Source organism: Narcine bancroftii, chromosome 10 (assembly GCF_036971445.1).
Source record: "Narcine bancroftii isolate sNarBan1 chromosome 10, sNarBan1.hap1, whole genome shotgun sequence".
Classification (NCBI taxonomy): domain Eukaryota; kingdom Metazoa; phylum Chordata; class Chondrichthyes; order Torpediniformes; family Narcinidae; genus Narcine; species Narcine bancroftii.
The window spans coordinates 34,163,186-34,184,563 of NC_091478.1; the positions used below are offsets into that span (position 1 = coordinate 34,163,186).

General features: G+C 40.2%; 1 protein-coding gene across 6 annotated transcripts in view; it reads left to right on the forward strand.

Moving 5' to 3' along the window:
- Positions 1-21,378, forward strand: part of LOC138744435 (kinesin-like protein KIF20B) — a 262,166-nt gene that overhangs the window by 116,527 nt on the left and 124,261 nt on the right. For 5 of the 6 annotated variants that reach the window (XR_011345532.1, XR_011345530.1, XR_011345531.1 and 2 more), the window contains exon 34: positions 13,722-13,883. The exons of the other annotated variant lie outside the window; for it this stretch is intronic. The gene's annotated coding sequence lies outside the window, so the exon portion shown is untranslated. The remainder of the gene's footprint in view (positions 1-13,721; positions 13,884-21,378) is intronic. 6 annotated transcript variants of the gene reach the window in all.

The window sequence follows — 21,378 nt, forward strand, 5'->3', positions numbered from 1 at the left end:
ATGTCAGCAAAGACATTCAGTCGACTAAGAAAAGAGGTACAGATCAAGCTATGCCTCAAGTCAACAAGTTTAGTGGTATATGGGGGCAGCAAGAACAAAACTATTGGCCTGGTGAAGCTGCGGTGCTACCCCCAAGGTCAGTTACATTTACAGATGTTCTTCGTTGTCCACAAGGATGTTATGCCTCTGCTTAGCCTAAGTGTATGTATGGACATGGGACTCGTTTAGTAGCGACGTGCACCAAGTATGCCTCTCCAAAGATGATTTGTTGCAGAAACGTTTCTCAGAATACAGAAATCTCTTCTCACATGAGCTTGGGAGACTGCCAGTAACGTATTCCATGAGGCTCGACCTGGAAGTAAGACCTGTGGTTCATCCAGAGCATCGTATACCTGCTGTGAAGAATGCAGGACAAGAACATGAGAACACAAAGTTGGACGAGGAGTGGCCAAGACCAACTGCCCCACCATTTATTCTAATCCTTGCTGATCTAAGCTGGGTTAAATTTTCTGTTCCTTCTCCATAGCCCTCTATTTGTTAATCTAACAAGTATTTACCAAATTTAAACATAATCTGCTGGAACTCAATGGTTCGAAGAACCTAAGTAAGAGAAAAAGAATGGTCATCATTTTAATCCAAATCCTTGTATTACTTTTTTTTAACCCCTTTCACACAGCGATCCAACTTAATTGGCATGTGAACGACCCATCTTTAAAGCCAGTTCAGGTCGTTCACACTGAAAAGTCGGGTCATTGTGCCTTCTAGACAGGAGCCAATGCGAAATGTATTTGCTCTGATACTAACCTACTTTGGTGGGTAGTACCCAGGATGAAAATGACCCCCTATCCCATGTTCATTGTGCTTACACAGGTAAGTGAAACAGTTAAAAGGTGGTTAATTCCTATATTTTAATGTTCACTATATAAAGGGGATATTTGTTTATCCACCTTCACTTTGGACAATTCTGTTGATCCAGTTTTAACCACCTACTGCAGCAGACCATCCCAGACATTCACCATCCTCAGTTTCTACAAACCTTGTATCAGCCTTTTATGGTTATGCACCATTATGTCACGATTCACCAGTGAAAACATCCCAATATCTACTTTGCATGCTGAGGATAGCGTATTTCTATAAAGGACGCCCCTCAATGTATTAAACTCAAAAGAATACAGGTTCCAACTATTTAAGGCTGTGGAATGCTAGGAAGAAAATTAAGCGCAATGCCTTCCATATCCGATTTAACGACTAGAACAAGGATGAATGACTGCACCCCCACATCCCCTGATGATCCTCTGGTCAGTATCCAAAGATAATATACAGGCTGACTTCAGGAAAGTGAGTCCAAAAAAGTCTGTACGTATCCGGCTGAGTACTGAAAACCTGTGTTCACCAACTGGCCAGTGTATTCATGGATATCTTCAACATCTCAGTTCGATAGGGCATGGAATCCACCTGTTTCAAAAAGGCTTCAATTGTACTCGAAGAGTGTGGTAACCTGGCTAAACAAATACTGTGATGAAGTGTTTTGAGAGGCAGGTGTTGAACATCACCTCCTGTCTAAGCAGTGACATGGATCCATTCTAATTCACCTACCACAGCAACAGATCTATGGCTCTACACAAAACCCTGGAACACGTGGACAGCTAAAATGCAAACATCACGATGCTCTTTATTGACTACAATTTGGCTTTCAACACTATCATCCCCTCAAAACGAATTGGCAAACTCCAAGATGTGGACCTCAATACCCCACTGCAATTGGATCTTGCAGTTCTGAACCTCCAGACTCGATCAGTGCAGATTGGCAAGAATATTTCCTCCACTATCTCCATGAGCACTCAAGAACCATAGGGTTGTGTGCGTAGCCTCCTGCTCTACTCGTTTTACACCTATGAGTGTGTGGCTCAGTTTGACATCAGCACCATTTACAATTTACCAATGATCCCACTGTAGTGGGCTATGTAAAAGGGGCGATGAGTCAGCATACAGGATAGAGACTTGGCTGAATGGTGTACTAAGAACAATCTCTCACTCAATGTCACCAAGACCAAGAAGTTGATTGTTGATTTTTGGAAGGAAAAGCCAGAGGTATATGATCTAGAAATCATTGGGGGATCAGAGGTGGAGACCGTGAACAAATTTAAATTCCTGAGAGTTACTCCTGGATCTATCATAGTAACCTCATCGTGAAGAAAGCATGTCAGTGTCTCTACTTCCTCAGGATGCAGAGGTTTGGAATGCCAACGAAAACCTCAGCAAACTTCTACAAATGAGTAGAAAGTATGCCGACCACCTGCACCAGCCTGTTATGGGAGCACCAATATGTCTGAGTTAGAAATCCCTGCAAAAGGTAGAGGACACAGCCCAATACATCACAAGCCCAAATCTCCCCACCATGGAGAACATCTACATGGAACATTGCTATCGGAGATCATCAATAAACACCAAGGATCCACACCACCCAGGATGTGCTCTGTTCTCAATGCTGCCATCAGGAAAGAGAAATAGATGTCATGTCTTGTACCTCCAATCAAGTTCAGGAACAGTTGCTACCCTCCACTATCAGACACCTAAACAATGGCCTAATCAGAGACTGAATTTTTCATGCACGTATTTCTTTTTTTAAGTACATTTTACAGTTATCGATAAGTTAAAATTCTGCATGACCCACGGGGAAAAAAAATCTCAGTTTGTGATGTTATGTGTACATTGACAATAACTTTGAACTTTGGTTGTGGAAACTATATTTAAAACTAGGTGACTGCCTCATGCTCTCCTGACATCCCACTATCAGTCCCCACTCTGATCCCACTGCCCCGTGCTCTCCTGACATCCTGCAATAAACCCCCATATTGATGCCACTGCCCATCCTCTCCCGAAAGCTCGCTGAATGCTATTTTTGCTTTTTGCATTTTTTTGTAAAAGGCGAAAATTCCCTTTAGTATCTTTTTTTCGCTAACCGAAATAAATCCAATCTAGGTCTTTTGTAAAAGCAAAGTGGGGTAAAGCGAACTTTCATAAAGCAGGGGGTACCTGTACTTCACTCCGTTAACCTGTCATTAACCCACAATGATCCTGAGAAATAAAAGCCTCTGGGTTTCTTGGTTCAGCAGATTTTTGTTAAGTTCTGCTTTCCAGTTTTAATGAGTTCTTGTGTCTATTTTTCAAAAATGGGATGATCTTTCAGATACTGAGGCCAACAATTCACAGTTCCATGATCAAATAAGCTACAGCTAGTAAACATGCACAGATAATATTCTGCTTGAAATAATTAACAGGGAGGTTGATTGTTTTGAGATTCAATGATTTACAATTCTGAGTTCCATATCCTGCTTGACTAAATCTTAGTCCAAACCCTGAATTATGGTTGGATCTTTTTTATACCCAAATTATAAATTTCTGATTCAGAATTCCTTTGAGATATGTTATGCAGACCTGTCATATTTTGCTGATATATTGGATCTTTCCCACTTATAGACTTTATGCAGTTGATCAATGGATACTTTTCTGAAACTGCTACTCATTGACATGATGAAGTAGTCACTGTATTGTTTTCCACTTTCTTCTGGTCCTGAGAGTCTGAGTAGTCACCCCTACTCCAATTTTGTTTGTTTGTGCTAATAGTTTATTTGCTCTCTCACCTCCAGATTCTTGACACATTTACAGACCTGTCTGTGGAAACAAACACCTCTAATGTTCATTCATCCATGATATGAATATAATCATACCTTTCAGATCATTACAAGTCATTTCATCAGTATGTTGTTTCTAATTGTATCTTTTCATTTCAATGAAGCAGCAAATTGGAGATGAAAATTTTCTGAAGATATTATTTGAACTGTTTTGTTGGTCAAATTTGCAGTATTTACTTGTGAAATTGTTGAATTATTCAGTCAATTTTACAATTGCAAACAAATAAAACAATTAATTTACTGTTGCACATTAAAGCTGACACTAAAATACAAATGATTTTAAAGCTGTGATACATGTGCTCGAGGCAAGACTATTTGAATATATAACTGAATGAAATTACTACCAGATAAAATTCAGAGCCATGTTTTATGCATTAAGACTGTGTTCAGCCCGTTCCTGTTCATGCAAATGATTCATAACTGCTTTGCCTGATCCAGCTCCAACAATGTCAGCAAGTTTGCAGATGACACAGAGTCATTGGCCTCATCAACAGCAACCATCAGTTGCACTACAGAGAAGAGGTGGAAAATTTTGTGATATGGTGAAAGAGTAATAACTTGAGACTCAACATAGACAAGACAAAGGAGATAATTGTGGGCTTCAAGAGGACCAGAAACGACCAACCTCAACTACATATCAATAGCATTGAAGTAGAGAGCACCAATTTCCTTAATTAGTGATCAATCTTGGACAAATAACATTAATCACTGGTCAGAAAGGTACTACAGTGACTGCACTTCCTGAGAAGACTGAAGCAGGCAGGGCTACGATCATGTCAGCTTTCTGCAGGAGCTCTATCGAGGATGTCCTGACCGGCTGCATCACAGAGTATTACAGTTGCTGCGGAGAAATGGATCAAAGGTCAAGGACCATCAATGTGGCAGAAAGGATTACTGGAGTCTCCCTCCCTCACCCATCGGCATGATCTACTGGATCGTTGTCTGAAAAGAGAATGCAAAATAATTGAAGTCCCCTTCTACCCTGCACACGGTGTCTTTCAGCTTCTCATGTCAGTATCAGAGCCACCATGACCAGGTTGAGAAACAACTTCTTCCCACAGGCAGTGAGAATGCTGAACGACTAAAGGAACTTCTCACACTAACCATCTGAGACTTATATTTATGAAACAAAATTTATTTATTTGTATATATGAATACTTGTCCTGCATATATATTGCTTGTCTGTATGTGTCTTGTGTCCAGTGTATGTTTTGCACTGAGGACTGGTGGACAATAGGACTATTGGTTTAAGATTTTCTGCACCCCCTCTCACACTTGCATCCCAGTAAATCGGCCATTCAGTGTCCTGGGTTAGGAATAAGGGGTTTGGCCTTTCACACTAGACCACTCCTAACGAGGACACTGAACGCTTTCACACTTGCAAATCTCCAATTTGCTGCTTTATTGAAAAAAGTTGCAAGGGTGTATCCCTGGTGTTTGTCTGTTCTTCCTGTAATAGGAAGTGCCTGCAATGCAATTGCCATTTCACACTTGCCTGATCTCAACGCTGGCATCTGCAGATGCCAGAGATTATACTAGGGGGTTGCAGCCAGCGCTGGCGTGAGATGATGTTGTCTGATGCCGGCGTTGAGCAGATTTTGCTTTCACACTTGCCTCTTTAAAGGCTGATTGGCGTTTGATTCCTGGGATCACTGGCAAGTGTGAAAGGGACTTACTAAATGCAAACCCAACCCTTTCAAAACAGAATGAAAACTCTGAACTTGATATCTTAGGTGAAGTAAAGAGTAAAGAAATTATTAAAATTAAAACTTTATGATCCTGAGGATTTGTTTTGTTAAACCTCACCCCCCCACCCCCCCCCCACAAAAAGTGACAAAGTTAACAGGCCAGTTTCCTGCCACATTAACTATTGTTTTACTTGGGGGACTAGAAGTGTATTTGTTTGTTCTTTACTCACAGTTATGCTGCTGAATGCTTGAATTGAATTCATGTACACCACATCTGTGAAGATGGCCTGTAGCAATTCATTTTGGGGTGATTGGGGAAAGACCATCAACCACTCTGGTATTGTTATGATGAACTGATAATGAAGTAATTGGCTTAGCAAGTCAAGAAGAAAAGAATTTATGAAAATTAGGATCAGGACAGAAAGTTGTCATGGTTTATGACCCGTGGATAATTCGTGATGCTGAGAATCCAAATTCATTTAATTCTCCATAACTTTGAGCACATGAAAAAGGTGCTCAAACGTGAATTAATTTAGAAAAGTTTTAAATCCCATTCATATTTTAATGGCCCGTTAAAGGAGCCAATGGTGGTTTTATTGAAATCCTAATGGGGCACTGCCTATGATCGGCAGCAGACTCCAGGGAAACAGGACTCGAGCGGGGCATCAGAAACTGAGGAGACCGGCCCCTGTCTAAGAAGGAGATGCAGAGGAGATGGCCCAATGGACGGTGACCATGGCAGTGGACCAGTGAGGGAGGGTCGTTGCAATTGAAGGACCCACACAGGCAGCGGGTTGTTGCTGACTCAAGGCGAGGAACCAATGCAGCTTGTGGGTGACTGGGGTCGAGGAATCCGGCTGCGGACTGATGGAGACTGGCTGAAGGGGTACCAAGATGGGAGAGGGGCTGAAGGGTTTGTAATCTTTTTGGAGGTTTACGTCTGGACCTCTGGTCATTGATAATTTGAACTGGACTCTGGGTGGCTGCGGGAGTGCTGGACGCAAATCCATGGACACTTGGTGACTCTGGAGGGAATTCTCTTTTGCTTCTCTTTCGCTGACTGCAAGAGGCGTTTCGGGCAATTTCTGCCGATGGCAAATCTGTCTGCCTTACAGCAACAAAGGGCAATTTTGTGTAATATGACACTTTTATTACATGAAAATAACTTGAATCTATTGTGAACATCTCTGGAAAAACTATATAATCAGGTGACTTGCTGACTTATTTTATAATGTATGGAATCTTGGGAGGTGATAATAAATCGATTGGATAAAATCAGTCCAATGGTTATGATTCTTGCAGCTTTATTGAAGGAAATTTATCACATTTGAAATATAACAGGAGACTCACCATTCATTTCAAGATATTGAAAAGCCCCTCTTCAACTAATTCTCAGCTGTTTTATTAAATTTTCCACAGTACTTGTAATGCCTGTAAGTAAAGCATACTGAGTAATTATAACGTTTTTTTTTCAGTTGGTTGTTTTTCCAGACTCTTGTGTAGTCTTCCAAAGGCGCTATTTGCCTTGGCGAGTCTGTTGTCTATCTTGTTGTCGATTCTTGCATACGATGAAATGGTGCAGCCGAGATAGGTAAACTGGTTGACCGTTTTGAGTTTTGTGTTACCCCTCCATAAATCTTCGTCCACGAAGCCAAGCCAAAGAATTATAAACAATAAACTGATTCATGATCATATTCCATCCAAACTCGGAAATTGTGCCAGCAGTGATCAGCTTATCTGCAACTCTCTAATGAAACCACAAGGTGATGCCACAGGCTTTCATTTATTTCCAGGGGGCTTGTGTGTTAATTCAAATTCCTCGGTTGTTATATGTAGTGCAGAACATGTAATATCACATTATATGAACTTGCCTTCTTCCTGCCTTAAGGCTATTAGTGCCACCCCGTGCCTCTTACAGTATGAGAGAGAGAAGCAAAACAAAGTCCCTTCAGCATCTCTGAGTGTCCGTGGATTTGCTTCCAGCACTTCCGCAGCCTCTGCAGACGCACAGACTCCTGTTAAATTAATCGCCAATCAGAGCTACAGATCCAAACCCCCAATATGATCAAGAAGCCTTCCGTGCCTGAGGCCATTTGAGAGTACTTCTCAGCACCCTTTTGAATCCTGGTTCCAATACCTTGTTCCCATGAGTCAGTCTTCAGCAGCCCACACGTGGGTCTCCTGATGGCAAATTCATCCGCAGCCTGTGTGGGTCCCTCAGCTGGTGAGCCCCTCGCTGGTCCCATCCTGGAGGGATGCCTCCTCTCCTTAACTGGGGTGGGGGGGTGTTCTTCCCATTTCTGCTGCCCTGCACTGGTCTGCTACTCCTCAGAGTCTGCAACCCCTCGTGGCGATGCCAAGCACAGGTGTCGCCATCTTGGGCACAGACCTGTGGTTGCAGGATTTTAAAATAAAACACCATCAGTTCCTCTAACACAACAACTGAACGTCTGTACAGCGCCATCAGCATTCGGACCAGGCGGCTGAACCCTTCGGATCAGCGCTGTACTTTCCTTCTCCGCTCCCAGATATACACAGCAGCAGTAACTTTCTTTTACTCTCTGCAATTGTTCCAAGCACTGTATAGCTTTTTGGTGTTTGTACCCCTTTGCTGGTCTTCCACTGGTGTGCTTTACTGTCCTTTCATTACTCTACTCTGTTATCTCCAACCCTCCAGTCTTCTCCTCAGTATGCCAACTCCATTCCTCCTTGCCAAACACAATCTCTCCTGATGACATCGACCATTCTTTATCTTCCACTGATGCTGCTCAAGCTGTTGAGTTTCACCTGCCGATTGTGCCTGACTTCAGATTCCAGCAATTGGCAGTCATTTTGTGTGTGTCTCCTTTCCTCCTTGATCCAGTTATCTCCCTGAACATTAACCCTGATTATTCAGAATGCTCTGTGTTCAATGGCTTGAGTGATGAACTAATCCCAAAGTTGGTTAAAACACATATATCCAATGACACTCTGGTTATTCCTAAAAAAAATTCCTAAAAGCAGGAAACAGGTGATAATAACATATGGAGATGACCTTTGGTCACATAATACCCTTTCTAGAATATAGTTACAAATCAACTGAAAATTGTAAGATTTTGTTTGCACAAATGGTGATTATTTTATTTTTGTATGAAGATAGATATGTTCAGGGGAGGAGTCACGTGATGGAGTAGTGGCCGGTTGGGGAACTCCAGCCCTCTCCGGAAAAGTTTTTAAAAAAACACAGAAAACACAAGGGCACAAACACAAAAATTTAAATAAAGTGAAAGTAAAGGTGGGAAAAAAATGGCAGCGAAGAAAGAAAAGTCAAAAGCAATGGGAAGAAGAGAAGAAGAAAAGACATCGGAAGAAGAAGGTGAAGGCCTTACCTGTCCAAGCAAAAGTGCGCAATCGCGCATGCGCATGACAAAGAATGACAGCCACAGCACAGAACAAGAAAGAAGAGAGTAAAAAGAAATCAAGGAAACAACAGATGACCAACCCAGAGGAGGAAGAAGAAGAACACAGAGAAATGGAAGAAGGGAAAGGCAAGACAATGGATATATTTTTTTTTAAAGAATATATGGAATCAGTAAAAGAATGGCAATCACAAGAATTTAGTGAAATAAAAAGAAGAATTAAAAGTACAGAAGAAAAAATGAATAGATTAGAGATGGTCATGTCAGATATAGGAAAAAGAGTGGACAAGGTGGAAGAATGAGAAACAGCTGTAGAAATGGAAGTAGAGGACTTAAAAGAGAAATTAGAAGAATCTAATAAAAAAGTTAGAGACACAAGAGCTGTTAGCTCAGAAGATAGATATAATGGAAAATTATAATAGAAGAAATAATATAAAGATAGTGGGCCTTAAGGAAGATGAAGAAGGCAAGAATATGAGAGAATTTATAAAAGATTGGATCCTCAGGGTCCTAGGAAGACCAGAATTACAGGAAGAAATGGAAATAGAAAGGGCACATAGAACATTAGCCCTGAAACCACAGCCACAACAAAAAACAAGATCCATTTGATATACAACAAGAGAAAATATATTGGAGAAAGCAATGAAGAAAATAAGAGAAGACAAAAAGCCACTGGAATACAAAGGTCAAAAATTTTTTTTCTATCCAGACATAAGTTTTGAACTCCTGAAGAAGAGAAAGGAGTTTAATACAGCACAAGCGATCCTATGAAAAAAAGGATGTAAATTTATGCTAAAGTACCCAGCGGTACTTAAAATAGTTATTCCAGGGCAGCAAAACAGACTATTCTCGGATCTGGAGGAAGCACGAAAATTTGCAGAACAAGTACAAGACAGACAGAGAGATGAAGACATGTAATGAGAGCAAAAATGACCACGAACTATATGTATGTGTGTATATGGGTGTATATATATGTGTGTGTGTGTGTGTGTGTGTGTGTGTATGTATATATGTGTGTACATGAGTGTATGTGTATTTAAAGGAAAATATATAGAGTATAGATAAGAATTAATAAGGGAAAGAAAGGGAAGAGAGGAAGTAAGGAGGGAATTAAGAGAGTGACCTTTGTTGTATATGAAAATTGGAATCTTTTCTGGGGGGGGGCTGGGTGGGGAGGAGTTACGGTCACTGCAAAATCAGTTGACGCTTGCGAGTGAATTCGCAAATCCAAATGGAGAGGGGAGATGTGGTTGCCCGACAAGGGATAAAGCGCAACACAGGAAGGGGAGGGGATAGTGGGGTTAAAGAAATTTTGGATAGGAGCCATTGGCGAAAGTGACAGTAAATGGATATATATCAAAACAATTTAAATTAAGCAGATCAACAAGGCAGGAATGCCCACTATCGCCCTTATTGTTCGCGTTAGCCATAGAACCAATAGCAGAACTGATAAGAACAGAAAATAAAATAAAAGGGATAAAAATAAAAGACAAGGAATATAAAATCAGTTTATTTGCAGATGACGTTATAGTATACTTAACAGAACCAGAAATATCAATAAAAGAATTACATAAGAAATTGAAGGAACATGGAGAAGTGTCGGGATACAAGATTAACGCAAATAAAAGTGAAGCAATGCCAATGAATAATGCGGATTTCTCAAAATTTAAGAAAGAATCACATTCAGCATGCAAGCAATACAAAACCTCGGCCATCTATATAAACTCAATTATTATCCACTAATGAAAAAATTACAGGACGACTTAGAGCATTGGAAAGACTTATCACTAACACTAATAGGAAGGATAAACTGTATTAAAATGAACATTTTCCCAAGGATACAATACTTATTTCAGGCATTGCCAATACACTTGACGGAGAAATTCTTCAAGGAGTTAAAGAAAATAATAAGGAAATTTTTATGGAAAGGGGAGAAACCGAGGATAGCACTAGATACATTAACAGAATGGTATAAACAAGGAGGCTTACAACTGCCAAACTTTAAAAATTATTATAGAGCCGCACAATTAAGATACCTATCAGATTTTTATCAAACAAGGGAAAAGCCAGATTGGACTAGATTAGAACTAGATAAAATAGGGGAGAAGATACCTGAACATATATTATATAAATGGGATTAAAAATTTGAACAATGTAGGAATTCTCCAGTATTACATCATCTGCTCAATATTTGGAAGAAGATTCATGTAGAAAAGAATAAAACAAATTACCAACTACCAAAACTAATACTGACGCAAAATCAGCCAATCCCTTTTACAATAGATAACCTTTCCTTTAGAGAATGGGAGAAAAAAGGGATCAAAAGAATAGAAAATTGCTTTTCAGGAAATAAATGATTATCCTTTGAACAAATGAAGGATAAATATAATATAACTCACGATACAGTGTTGGCATACTACCAACTGAAATCCTACTTGAAGGACAAATTGGGAAGCAGTCTGAGGTTACCAGAGGGAAGTAATTTTGAATATGTGATTACAGACACAATGATAATCAAAAAATTTATAACAAATATGTATATTAAACTACAAGAAAAGGAGAATGAGGAAACAAATAGTAAAACTAAACAAAAATGGGAACAAGTTCTAAACATAAAGATAAAGAATGAAACATGGGAGAAGTAATGCTGAGGAACTATGAGAAATATAATAAATACGAGGTTATGTATGATACAATATAACTGGATACACAGGCTATATATTACACCTCAAAAGTTAAATAAATGGGACCCAACAGTATCTGACAGATGTTTTCGCTGTAAAAAGGAAATGGGAACAACAATTCATGCAATCTGGACATGTGAGAAAGTGAAAAAATTTTGGGAAGATCTAAGCCAGATATTAAATAAAATCACAAAAAGTAATATACCAAAAAACCCAGAGATCTTCCTCCTAAGTAACATAAAAAACAAAGAATTTGGACTTGATTTGGATGGTGCACAAAAAAGATTTGTTAGGATAGCCCTAGCTGTAGCAAAAAAAATGTATTATGTCCGCCTGGAAATTAGAAGATAACTTGAGAATACAACAATGGTATATAGAAATGAATAAATGTATTCCATTAGAAAAAATATATAATTTAAGAAATAATATTACAATATTTGAACAAATATGGGAGCCATGCATGAAACACAATAGAGAAAACCTACCGGGGACATCTACCACCTAAAATAACAGAAGGAGAGGGGAATGAAAAGAGTTGACTCAGTGGAAATTCTTGTTTGTTTTTATTGAGTGACAACATTGTTTAATGTATCTTAGATTCTGAACTTTAAATGAATGGGAGGGGAGGTAGGAAGGGTGGGATGGGAAGAGGGGGGGGGGAGAAAACGACACTGTATATATTTGAAAAGGAAAATGTATGTATCTTGATCAATGTGGTTTATAGTGTGAAATAAAAAATTTAAAAAAAAGATAGATATGTTCATTTAGTGAGATTTTGTTATATTTATGATCGGAATCACAACCAATTATAGTTTGTCTTCAATATGTTTAATTTTATGTCTTTACCTCCTATAAGTGCTGTGAGAACTGGTAAGATCCTCCAGCATTTTTGTGATTTTACTACAAATACAGTGTCTGCAGACATTCGTGTTTCACTCTTCATAGCATCATCTGTATGGCAAGACACTAATGGGGAGGTAGTGTATTACCTTCTGTGCCACTGTAGCTGCCTGGAGTGGGCATCAGGCGATGATGCCAAGATCTGGTCCAGATGACTAGAATGAGGATTTTAACAGAGCAGCCTGCATTAAAAGTCAATCTGAACTGCTTGAAGCCTTGCCAAGTCCACCTGACAGATGCGTGAAGAACTTTGCACTGACCTTGATCACAGATGCATGCTGGGCTTGGATCTGCTTTTTGTCAGCATGAAAATCACAAACAGATCCTTAAGCCCTCACCATGCTAAGCCAACTATGATGTTAATTTAAGCTGTGTATCTGCCTGCCCATCATCCAAGTCCCTCCTCTCCCTGTCTGTTCATGTGCCCATTTAAATTACTCTTAAGCATTGCTATTGTCTCTGTTTCAACATCCCTGGCAATACAAAGTTCAGATTTATTGTCAATAGATGGCATCACATACAACCCTGAGATTCTTTTTCCTGCCAGTTAGACAGTATTTCTCTTTATTGATAGTGCAAAAATCTACTCAGGCAAAGATACGTATATGAAAGAGAGAAATGTAAATGAAGAAAGGAATGTAAGCAAACTGACTGTACAATGCAGAAAATAAATATTTAAGAATAAATAACGTGCTAAGTAAGAGTCCTTAAATGAGTCCCTGATTAAGTTTGTTATTGAAGAGTCTGATGGTGGAGGGGGAGCAGCTGTTCCTGAATGTGACACCGAGACCTCTTTCCTCATGGCAGCAGCAGCGTGTGCTGGGTGGTTTGGGTCTTTGATGACTGCTGCTGTCCTCTGACGGCTATTCCATGTAGATGTTCTCGATGCTGGGGTGGGTTCTGACTGTGATTTACTGGGCTGTGTCCACTACCTTTTGCAGGGCTTTCTGCTCAGAGGTATTGGTGCCTCCAAAACCAGGCCATGATGCAGCCAGTCAGTCCACTTTACACTACACATCTGTAAATATTTGTCAAGGTTTTTGATGTCATAACAAACCTTTGCAAACTCCTGAGGAAGTAGAAGAGCTGATGTGCTTTCTTCATGATGCCATTGTTGTGTATGGTTCAGGCATGATTGTCCAATATAGTGACTCTCAAGAATCTACATTTGCTCACCCTCTCCACCTCTGACCCTACAATGATCACTGGATTGTATACCTCTCGATTTCCTTTCCTGAAGTCAATAATCAGCTTCTTAGTTTTGGTGACACTGAGAGCAAGGTTGTTGTTGATGCACCAATCAGCCAAGTTTTCAATCTTCCTCCTCTATGCTGACTCATCACCTTTTTCTTACAGCCCACTCTGATGGCAAATTTGTAGATGGTGTCGTTGTGGTGTAGAGCCACACAGTCATTGGTGTAGAGCAGGAGGTGAAGAACATGGCCCTGTGATGCTCCGGTATAAATGGAAATTGTGGAGCAGATGTTCTAACCAATCCTCACTGATTGTGGTTTTGAGGTGAGTAAATCCATGATCCATTTACACAGCGGGTTATTGAAACATCTACTACTCTAAAGTACTTACATTACAAATTTCCTTCAAATTGTTCCCTCATCTCCAATCTATGTGGGGAAAAAATCTCTGACTGTCTGCCCTAGATATAGTTATAATTTCATTTAACTCTTGAGAATCCACACTCCAGAATGAACAATCAAAGTTTGCCAAACTTCTACATCTGTGCTATGTTGCTTTATGTTCAAACAATGCGAATCAAATGAAAATGCATAAAAAGTTCTCCCTGCAATCAATTGCCTGCCAACCATTGAAGATCCCTGCAAAGGTTTGGTGCTGAATGCTGGGCTTCCATCTGTGCCTCAGATCCTGTGGCTCTGATCTGGCAACACTGGCAAAAGAATATTGCACAGATTAACACCAAAAATTATCGACCTCCAGCAGGAGAGAATGATGTTTGAGATGCCCCCTTCCTAATTTGTGATTAACCAATCAAAAAATTTCAGCTTGCTCTTGGCTTAATAAAACAGCACATTGGCACCCATCACACTGAAGCAACGTGGTTTACAGAGCTCAAGTTCATAACCATTCATTAACAAAATATCTTAAAATGTGGTGAGCAATTTACATTTTAAATGCAAACAGCAGCTTATTTAATTTATAATACAGTCCATAAATTATTTAGGTATGACATTCAGTTAATGAGTTTAGTGAAAAGTTTGATATATTACATTTAGAGGATAACAATGAATTTAAAAATAATCTTAATTGAATAGACTTTTGTCAGTAAATGAATTATAAAATAGCCTGAATAAATCACCTAGTAGAAGTGGGGTGATTGCAGATAGGAATACCAGCTGATATCCAGCATTTTACTCATGAAAGGCATTTCTGAAGCACTTTGAAAACACAGGGTTGTTTATGTATAATTAAAGTGAAGCAACACTCACAGTTGAATGAGATTTACCTGATAAATTGCAATTAAAACTCATTATTTTATCAATCTGATTGCTGAAATGACTGAAAGAGCTCATGAAGCAAATGCTGATGGTATCGTTTGAGATACATGTCCTTTTTCAGCAATCCAAGCCCATTTATATCAACAACAACACAAATATTGTTCTTATGTGAATATTGCTTCAGCTTAATAAATCATAGTTAAATCTGCTCTGTCAAGCTGGACACAACATAAATAAAAAGTACTTCCAGTTCTCTGAACTCCGCTGCCTCATCTTCATCATGGATATCCAATTAATCTGCACCTCTATCCCCTATGCCCCAAAGGCCTCAAAGCCCTGTGTTTTTTTTTGTTTGTTTTTTTTTCTTGACGACAGATGCAACCAATCCTCTTCCACCACCACTCTTCTCTGGCTGGCAGAACTTGTCCTCAGCCTCAATAACTTCTCCTCTGACTCATCCCACTATCTCAAAATCAAGAGTCATCATGGGTACTGCATGGGCCCCAGTTAAGCCTACCATTTTGTTGGCTATGAAGAGCCATCCATGCTAGAAGTCTACAAAGGCAAGGCTCCTCAACATTTCCTCTGCTTTGCTGATAATTACTTTGACGTTGCCTGATGCACCAATGTTTAGCTTGTCGACTTTATCCACCCCGGATAATGGAAATGGCGACCCATGAAGAGCACTGAACAGAGACACTCCTCCTGCAGGGTCCAAACCCCCAGTCCAACTGCCGTCAGCTCTACACAGGCTTTAAACAGCCAGTTAATAGAACTGATGATGGTTTTATTTAAAATTTCTACGACAATGGGGTCGTAGAAGATACCCAAGATGGCAGCTCTATGATTGTAGGAACCATGAGCAGTTGCAGACTCCAGGGAAGCAGAGGATCGAAGAACATGCAAGAGGCAGCTTGAGGTGAGGAACCTGCACAGCCTGTGGGCTGCTGGCAACTGCATTCAATGGATTTACACCAGGCAGCAGACTGCTGGAGACTGGCTGTAGGGGGAACCAGCAAGCGAGAGAAGGCCGAGAGTGCTCAAGGTTTCCTGATAGTGTTGGAGGTTCAGATCTGGAGCTCAAGCTGCTGATGGTTTGTACTGGACTCTATGTGACTGAAGGAGCTCTGGAAGCACTGAAGGTGAATCCACGGACACCTGGTGACTGAGGAGACTCTCATTTGCTTCTTTTTCTCTGACTGTAAGAGTCAGTATGGCAATTTCTGCCCACAATGAATCTGTCTGCCTTACAGCAGACGAAAGCAAATTCCTTGTATCATTGCACTGTTTTTATTACATGTCAATAATCTTGTATCTTGAATCTTGACCTCAAATTCACTTGGTCCGTTTCTGGCAACACTTCACTTTCTCAGTCTCTCTGTCTCCAACTCAGGTGATAGTCTCTCGACAGACATTTTCTACAAACTCACCAACTCCCACAGCAACATCTCAACTACACCTCTTCACACCCTGTTCCCTATAAGGATTCCATTGCTCTGTCTGTCATTCTCATTCTCTCTCTCTCTCTCTCTCTCTCTCTCTCTCTCTCTCTCTCTCTCTCTCCTCCAGCTCTACATTTACAGAGTCAATCCTCACCCAATCAATTCTCATCTCTCCTCTCCTGTCCTCTCTATCTATGTCCAATTACATTGGACAATGAACATTTTGTTTCTTGAATATTATTTGGTGTATTTTATAGATTCTGGGCTGCTGATCACGAAAATCACCTTAAAATTTTCCTGTCACGTACCATATTTTTGAAATAACTGATTTTTGTGAATTTCAATAATTTTAAGTCATCTAGTATATTGCCCACAAAGCATGCTGTGTTAGACAGCCTGGCCATGTACACAGTGCAGGTGCTATGCAGATGTTGTCTTAGGCTCGGACATGCTTAGTCAGGATAGACGCAGACAGGCTACAGCCTAAACGAATGTACAGATTCTGTGCATTGTATTGATATAGATGGAACACATGTTGATACAAATATTCTTTAGGCAATAGCATAATGACTGTACTTAACAATAGCATTTATTGTCTTCAGGAAGATTCAGTATAGCAGAAATGTCTCCTCAATGTGGCAACAGCTGCGAATCATTCTGTTACATTTATGGGAAGTATACGCTTAAGGCTCAAAGATCCAGCATGACTCCACTTATTAAGAAAGCCTACGAGCTCTACTTTGGTTGTAAAATTGGTGAACAAGAAAAACCCTGGGTTCTTCACATTTGTTGAACAACGTGCAGTCAACCAGTGAGCTTCTGCCAGCATCATTCTGCGATTACGCATGCTAAATTCAATAAAAAGTTAATGTTTCTCCAACTTCCAACATGATACAGCAAGTCTGAAATTGTCTTTCTGTTCATCTTGAAAGTGTCTATCTTAATCCCCAATATTTTTTTCAGTAATCAAACATTTTGAAAAAAGTTGTTGTCCAGTGTCATCACCTTTGTCTGTTGGTCTGCTCTTTGTTCTTCCCCTTGCTCTTTCTTTCCTTCTCAGCGTTTTTATTCAGGCACCTGCCTGCTTTTTACTCATACCTCGAAGAAGGGCTCAGGACTGACACATTGATTATATATTGTAACAGAGTATTTGGCTTGGGAGGAATTGCTAGAGTAGCTTGCACACACACATTTTAAAATACAGAATTTTTGCAGGACTTTTGCAGAGGAGCAACAAAGTATCAGCATACAGCTTGCCTGGGAGAGCATGTGATTTTTGCAGGCAGAGACAGAACAGCTTTGCTCTCAGAGAGAGAGGGAGGGAGTGAGAGAGAGGAGTCACAGAAATCTTCCAGAGGGACAAGCTGGCAAACTTTGGAAGGCTGTCTGGTCAAAGGAGAAGACTGGAGTTCTGAAAGAAAGGGGATCATCTGGAGAACCCTGAAGGGGGCAAGTTTCGTCAACAAGACTAATTGAGAAGGAATCAGTTGCAGATGTCCTGGAAAAGGAATCTCTCCCTCAAAACCAGCAAGCACCCTCCGAAGTGATAACCATTTTCCTGTTAAGCACCAAAGCCTGGTGAACTTTGTTAATGTTAACTTCTGTGCACAGTACAAGAATTACCTGCAACCAGTGAGATTGGACTGTGATCCAAATAACTTTTCTAATCTTAAATATACATTACACACACCTACGCTTAGTATTAGAGGGGGGGATTAAGTAGGTTAAGTAATAAGTTAAAGTTTAATTCTGTTTTCTTGTTCAAATATAATTAAAAATTACTTTTGTTTAACCCTGTGTTGTGGTGCATATCTATTTCTGCTGGTTTTTGGGTTCTCTGGACTCCGTAACAATATCTTTTTATGGACACTGCAAGATTTGTTGAGTTCTTCCAGCATTTCTGTGTTTTTCCAAAACCAGATCCACTGTTTTAACTCGATAGCTATTCATTAAAAGTTTCAGCAGAACCAAATGGTTAAAGACTCTCAATTGTCAAGAATAGTCAATTGCAGGCAATAAAGCTGAATTAATTTATGGGATGCATAAACCAACATTGGATATTTTTGCAAATTTGCATTCAATAGCAATTATTCATCATCTAGTGTTTCTGATTTGTTAATTATATCTTGTGCATGTCTTTAAATAATTGGCATGCAGCGCTTTGTTGGTCTCCCATTGATACGGTTTTATGTTTGTCTTTGTCCATTGCTCAAAAGGTCCCATGTGCAAATTTCACACTGATACCTGGTTCAATTATGATGTGACTTGGTGCAGGGAGGGGGCCTTTATCTACACACAGGCATTGGAATCCCTGTGAGTGGAAATTGAGTGTGAGAGTCAGTGTCCCAGTGAGTGGACAAGGACCAATGCAAAATTACCAAGTGAGCCAAATGATTTCCAGTTGGATGGTTGATTAGGTGTTGAAAAGGGACACACATCTTGCCTCATTGCCACTAGGATTTTCTGAGGTCATCTGTTATACTCTGTTGAATGTTGACTCCATAACTAACCAAGAACATGCATGTCTTAGAGCACACATGTCAAACTCATGCCCGCGGGCCAAGTTTGGCCCGTGATATAATTATATTTGGCCCGCAAGATCTTATCAAATATGTATTAGAGCTGGCCCGCTGGCCGCCGCGCCAGTATAGCGCATGCACAGCTAATACTATAAATCCCAGAATGCTTTGCAAATGCGTTGGCGCCGGCCCGTCAGCCCGCTAATCGCCCCCACCTCCTCTCTTTACTTTCATTGGCATCTGCGACCTGTCGCCCAACTCACATGTAATAAACCCCTTACGAAAAATGGCCAAACCAAAGACAGAAAACAGGACCTTTCAAGACAGGTGGGAGGCAAACTCTGATCCCAGAGTTTGATGAACTTGCATCTAAGAAGAGATGCCAAGTGTCTGGTTTAGACCCAGGTGCATCAGAGTAAATCACAGTGTAGCAAGCTAAGCTTGGATTCATATTTTCTTTGGTCAACTTTGGACTGTTCATAGTTGAAAGATTGGATTTTCATTGAAGCAAGTTGTTATTTTTTTGACTTGTTGGCTTGTGAAAAAAATACATTTAAAAGGAGCTTAAAGGCTCTAGAGAAATATTTATTGAATATTTTATTTCTCATTTGTTAATGCTTCTTCTGGAAAGAGTTTAACCAAAACTATTATTTTAATAAGAAAAAGTTTAACATTACATATGTTGAAAGAAGAGAAAACATGCAGATGTTGTTGAAAATTTTCAATAAATATTTAGTTCGGCCCACGACTTAGTCCAAGTTTTTAATTTTGGCCCTCTGTGAATTTGAGTTTGACTCCCCTGTCTTAGAGTAACGCCTAGAAAAGTATCTGGGTACAGACCTCAAGTAGATTAGTGAAAAAGTTGAACAGTTTTGATATCCTGTATGTTCTCCAAAATATTTGATGAACAGAAGATAATTTTATTGAATTGCATAAAATTCTTGGAGGATTTTGTAGGGTTAATAATGTGGGAGCAACTGCTGCCCTGCCTTTTCAGCCCGGCAGCACCCCTGACCCCATGGCCCTCCCACAATGCATATTTTTGAACTGTGCTGTGAGACAACAGCATCTGCTGCAGATGCTGTGGTGTCACAGTTCAAAAATAGGCACCACTGATCTGCCCTGCCATCTCCTTTTGTGTGCTCCTGCTGATTGGTCTATTAGCTGGTGTGGATCACATGTCAGGGGTGGGAAAGAGAGGGGGGAGAGGAGGAAGGGAAAAAACATGATAGGAGGGAAGGGGAGGGGAGAGAGGGAAGAAAGGGGAGGGAGGGAAGGGGAGAGGAAAGGTAGAAGGGGGAGGGAGGAGGTTATGGGGGCTTTGTGCGCTGGTTGCAAAACCTGTGTACGCGTGCACACGGGCACAGCCGTGGTCACTGTCCCTTTTTTTAAATGTGCTCTCACTCCCTCTAATGTCAAAACCTGGCTACACCCCTGGTTGGGGCTCCTTTGATGACATGGAGAGTCCAGAACTAATATTTATTGCCTCAGGATAAAATATTGGGCCATTTAGTACTGAGATACAGAAAAAAAATCTCTTAATATTAGGAATCCTCTCACTCAGAAAATAGGATAATCCTTTATTGGGCACAAGGCTAACAGTTATATTTTTGAGTGCTCAGGAAATTAACTGATATCTGAATGGAGTAAAAATATGAAATTGGCATAAAAATTCAACCATGATTTTATGACACAGTAGAACAGATTTGATGTATCAAATTATACATTCTTGCTCCTATTGTTTTTGCTTTAACTTTGTTAAGTACTGGAAAATTTTAAAAAGCTATAGCATTCATGCATGAAATCGGAAAACACATCAAATGATTTGTTTACAAATATTAGGCTGGAGCTTGCCAATGTTCTAAGTTGTAGTTGTTTAGTTAGCTGACATGTTATTAGTGTTGTGGATCTGTGAAATGTAATTTTACCATTTATACACTTCACAGGAGCTTATTCCTTAATTTCACTCAGAAGAAATAAACAGTTGTGTCCCACGCCTAACATCTTCCACTTGTTTGTCTTGATCCAAGTCATACTCTCCGCTGTTTGGCATTTCAGAACTTTTGTGTTTCTTTTGATTGTTTTGTTTTTCTCTCTCTCTCTTGAACTTCCCTCATTAACCCATCTATCACAAAAGTTCATCAACATCTTATCCCCATGACAATCACCCTTTCAGAGATATTCTCTTTATCTATCACTTCTTCATCCTCAATGCAACTAACTTGTTTTCTCTCTCTCCCAGTTCTGATCAAAGCCTCCAAACTGAAATAGTTATTGATTTCTCAAACCAAGGCCAAAGTTTCCAAACCAAGGCCACCTGTAAATTGGATGAGCACCTAATATTCGGCCCTCTCTTACTGGATCACATTGACAGGACTTCACCGGTTTCTGCTAGATCTGTTCTCCTTTCCTTCCCCATCCCTCTGTCTCCATTCCTCCAGCTCTCCACCACGTTCCCTCTTCATTTACAGAGTCATCCCCTCTCCCCTTGTTTGCTGGTGTGCCCTCCCTCCCTATCCACCTATTACCTCCTGCCTGTGGGTCTTTGCTCCTCCCCCTGCCCATCCCTCCTCACTACTTT